The 5,043-nt window shown below is 44.1% G+C and overlaps 1 pseudogene; it reads right to left on the bottom strand.

The window, feature by feature from the left end:
• Positions 1-2,192: 2,192 nt before the first annotated feature.
• LOC147004644 (CTP synthase 1-like) lies at positions 2,193-4,519 on the bottom strand (annotated as a pseudogene).
• Between the last annotated feature and the right edge of the window lie 524 nt (positions 4,520-5,043).

The raw sequence follows: 5,043 nt of genomic DNA, 5'->3' as shown, positions 1-5,043 counted from the left end.
TTTTATGGAGCCTGAAGTGGCCATTTCCTATAGCCAGGAGGTATTTCCAGTGGAGGAAGGAGGACTCCAACCTACTCACAAAAACTGTGAACCAAATTTTGTCCTGCCTATAAGATGTGCAAGGATAAAGATGGAGCAGAGATTGAGGGAATGTTCAACCAATGACTGGCACAAACTGAACTCACCCCATGGGTAAGCACCAATCCTTGACACTGTTAATGATACTCTGTTATGCTTGCAGACAGGAGCCTAAAATAACTGTCATCTGTGAGGCTTCATCCAGTACTGGGCAGAAACAGATGCAGAGATCTACAACCAAGCATCAGGCAGAGCTTGGAGAGTCTTATGAAAGAGTAGGGAGGGAATAGAACTGAATGATCCAGAGGGGTTGAGGGCACCAAAGAAGACCTACTGAGTCAATTAATGTAGGGCCATGGGGGCTCAGAGACACTGACCACCAACCCAAGAGCATGCATGAGCTTGGACCTATGGCCCTACAAATTTGGAACAGATGTGCAGCTTGGTTTCATATGAGGCACCTAACAATTGGAATGGGGGCCTTCTCTGTTCACTCTCTTTAGATCCCTTTCCCCAAGGTGGGCTGTCTTTTCTGTCCTCAGTAGGAGAGAATGTGCCTAGTTCTACTGAGATTTGATGAGCCACAGTGGGCTAGAACACATGGAAAGTGAGGGGTAGTGGTGTGAGGGTGGGACTGGAAGGAGAAGAGGGAGGGAACTGCAAACAGGATGTAAAGTGAATAAATAAGTAAATAAATAAGTGGGAAAGCAAGAATATGAAATAGAGAGAAGGGCATGGTGAGGACAATCCAGGAGAAGTTGGAGGACGATATCAGAGGTAGATACGATCAAAGGACACCATACATATGTATGAAACTTTCAAAGAATAACTTTAAAATATTTTAAATGGAATAGCTTTTAAAAAGGGAGAGGAGAAAATGAATAAAATAAATCAGAAGGGAAGCTACTGACTGAAAGAATGAGTCCAGAAGGCATACAAAATAGGAACAGGCATAAAAATCAATAATTTGTATAAATATTCTATATTGAAACCCATTACTTTGAATTCTATTTTCTTTTAGTATTTTTATTAGATATTTTCTTTATTTACATTTCAAATGTTATCCCTTTTCCTGGTTTCCACTCTGAATACCCACTATCCAATACCCCTCCCTCTGTTTACCAACCCAACCACTCCCGCTTCCCTGTCCTGGCATTCTCCTATACTGGGGCATCTAGCAATCACAGGACCAAGTACCTATCTTCCCACTGATTTCTAATAAAGCCACCCTCTGCTACTTATGCATCTGGAGCCATAGGTCCCTCCATGTGTACTCTTTGGTTGGTGGTTCAGTTCCTGGGAGCCCTGGGGGTACCAGTTAGTTCATATTTTTGTTCCTCCTATGGGGTTGAAAACTCCTTCATTTCCTTCACTCCTTTCTCTAGATCCTCCATTGGGGACCCTGTGCTCAGTCCAATGGTTGGCTGTGATCATCTACCGCTCAAATACCTCTGTATTTGTCAGGCACAGGCAAACTCTCTCAGGAGGCAGGTATATCAGGTTCTAGTCAGCAAGCATTTGTTGGCATCCACAATAGTGTCTGGGTTTGGTAACTGTATATGGGATGGATCCCCAGGATGGGCAATCTCTGCATTACTTTTTTTTTTAATGTGATACTTTATACAGACAGAGTTTTTCTGATATACCAAAGAACCAAACAACCCTCTGGATGGTGAGGGCAACCACAGCTGGCACCTAGTCCCCTGTAACTCAGCATCACTGAGATGCCAGCAACACCCAGTTAGCAGCTCAGCACTGGGTATCCTGGCACCCCAGGGAAACAACTGCAATTCACTCCAATGACAGTGACTCAAGTGGTTGGAAAACAAGGTGGTTGATGGCCCTTAAACACAGCCAGTAGCCACCATCAGGTTCCATCCAGAGTCCTGTTTCCCATCACAGAAGCACAAAAACTGCAAAGGTATTGTCGCACAAATACATGTGTTGCAGGATCCTGTGTAAATGACGGGACATGCAAGTGACAAAGTTTTCCAAATGCTTTCCCCCCATAATAAAATAATCTTAATAAAAACATAATTTAAAAGAAGTGCCAAAAGCAGGATGTAAAATCATAGTTGTAAACTGTCAAAGCTGAAGTTAAAGACTCATCCAGATCAGTCCTCACTTATTGATGGAAACTTTAGTTGAGTGATTTCTGAGTTGGGGGATCTGCTCCCACTTCTGTCACTATAAGTGTCGCTGTGTGAGAGCCGGCAACCTTTTTGAAGGTAATGTGGAAGCTGCCCCACAGAGGCCAGGAGGAGGCCAAAGTAGGGTGGGGAGGGTTTGATAGGCCTGGACAGGAACTGGGGGTAATATTGCACTCCAACAAAAAATGGATGGTCTTCCAACTCCATGATCTCCATCCTCTCACCTTCAATATCCTGGCCAACAAACTTCAAGCCTTGTTCTTCCAAGCACTTTTTCAGGACTGGGTTCACCTCAAATTGGTGGTGGTGCCTTTCTTCCAAGTAATCTGTGTCTCCATAGAGTTTCCTCATCCCTGAGTTCTTAGTCTGGAACAGGTATCTCCTCTTGCCCAGCCTCATGTTTCCACCCATTCGCCCAGGGTTATGTTCTGGAATGTCTATGACCACAGGATGACTAGTCTTGGGGTCAAACTCTATACTATTGACATCTTGCCCTCTCAGCACATTTCTTGAAAATTCTACCACTGCTAGCTGCATTCCTAAGCACACACCCAAAAACGGCTTCTTCTGTTTCCAAGCCCAAACAATTGCTTGAATTTTTCCTTCTGTTCCCCGAACACCAAATACTCCTGGAACCAGCACTCCATGAGCACTTCAGAGCTTCTGCCATGCCTCATGGTAGTGCACAGGCTCTTCCTGCAGGGTACTTTGCTCCAGGTCTGTGGAATCGGTGTACTTGATCTCCAACTTGTGGTTAATAGCCAATGCAGAATGTTCTAGAGCTTTAATGACAAAGGCATAGGAGTCTGAGAATTTAGTGTATTTACCCACAAGAGCGATAGAGCAGGTCTCCAGCAAGCAATCATATCTGTCTGCCATCTCTTTCCATTTCATCAGCATTTTTCGTGACTCTCTCAATAGGAAGATCAAGTCTCTGAAGAAAGTAGTCGACAACCCCTTGCTCTTCTAACAACAAGGGTACCCAGTAGATGGATGAAACATCATGAACACAGATTACTTGTTCAGGATCCACATGGCAAAACATTGATATTTTCTCTTTCACAGATGTGTCAAGAGGATTTGAGCACCTGTACATCACTAAGTCTGCAGAAAGCCCGAGTCCTCTAAGTTCCCGAACACTGTTCTGGGTGGGTTTTGTCTTCTGTTCCCCTGTTGAACTTGGCTGAGGAACCAGACTGACATGGATATTACAAAAGTTTCCCTCTTGACCTTGAACTGGAACTGGTGGAAGGCCTCAATGAAGGGCATGCTTTCAATGTCTCCCACTGTGCCACTGTGGGACCCCGACTTAGAGCATTTCTCCTTGGAAGGTAAAGCCCCTGGACATTCCCCAAGCTTGTTTTCCCTGATCTCTAAAAATACAGCCAGAAAGAAGCTCTTTGTTCTCTATAGTCAGCAAAAAGCCTTTTTGTTTCTATACTTTACAACCAGTGATGCCTGCCTTCCTATGCCAAGGACACAGAGATAAAAATTCAGAAAGAACTCACTCCCCACTCCTGCCTTGTAAATTTCACCAAGGACACCCGGAAGAGAAGAACTCTCCTCCCAACTCCTCCCAGCTCTTCCCAACTCCTCCCAACTCTTCCCAACTCCTCCCAACTCTCCTCCCAATTCCTCAGCTAGCTGTTAAAAGCCCCCTACTGTCACCGCTCAGGTTCGAACTCCCCTGTCCTGCATGGCGGAGGGACTTCGTCCTCAGCTAGCTGATAATAAACCTCTTGCAGTTTGCATCAGGTGTGGTTTACTCTTGGGTCACTGGGGTGCTGGCCAGCTCATCCCAGGACTTGAGTGGAGGCCGAGCTTTGGGGGTCTTACACCACCAAGCTCAATAACACACACTTGAGGTTCTAAGCCATCTTCATTTACGGGTATTTATGACTGTCTCATCATCCACTCTTGGATTGCATCAGTGATATGAAGGACAACCTGAACAGTCTTCCCTAAGTAATCTCATGTGCTCTCCTTGTTAATGACATACTGGTATATCTTCCCTGTGGTCAGATTATTGTCCTTGGTGAGATGGATATCAAGGAATCACTCATAATTTCCCAAGTCAAGGTCAACTTCTCCACCATCATCCAGCACAAAGACTTCTCCATGTTCATAAGGAGAGAATGTTCCTGAATCAATGTTAATATAGGGGCCAATTTTAATTGATGTTACATGTAAGCCACATGATTTAATATTGTGCCCACACTGCTGGCGATGACTCCTTTTCCAATTATGGATATAACACCACCAGTAACTAGAATGTACTTCATTTATCTTTTAACCTGAGGATGGCTTCGGAATCTCCTGTCAGCCACAGCAAGGCCAGCACGCGCGCAGTGAGCCTTGGGCAGCCAGTGCTCCTCTGGATGGCCTTTACTTCAGTCTCTACTCTGTAATTTGTCTCTGTATCTCCTCCCATAATTATTTCGTTCCCCCTTCTAAGAAGTACTGAAGTCTCCACAGTTTGGTCTTCCTTTTTTGAGCTTCATGTAGTCTGTGAATTATATCTTGGGTATTCTGAGTTTCTGGGCTAATATCCACTTATCAGTAAGTGCATATTATGTGTGTTCTTTTGTGATTGGGTTACCTCATTCAGGATGATATTCTATAGTTCCATTCATTTGCCTAAGAATTTCATGAATTCATTGTTTTTAATAGCTGAACAAAAAATAGAGAGAATTCAAAGTCCTTAGTGATCAGATAAATGCAAATCAAAGTGACCCTGAGATTCCACCTTATACCAATAAGAATGGCTAGATAAAAAACTCAGGTGACGGCACATGTTGGTAAGGATGTGTAAAAA

The sequence above is a fragment of the Mus caroli genome, unplaced genomic scaffold, assembly GCF_978045245.1.
Source record: "Mus caroli unplaced genomic scaffold, Mus_caroli_1 scaffold_5, whole genome shotgun sequence".
Lineage (NCBI taxonomy): Eukaryota > Metazoa > Chordata > Mammalia > Rodentia > Muridae > Mus > Mus caroli.
Note: the sequence above shows the minus strand (reverse complement) of the source record. Positions and strands in the feature narration are given on the sequence as shown.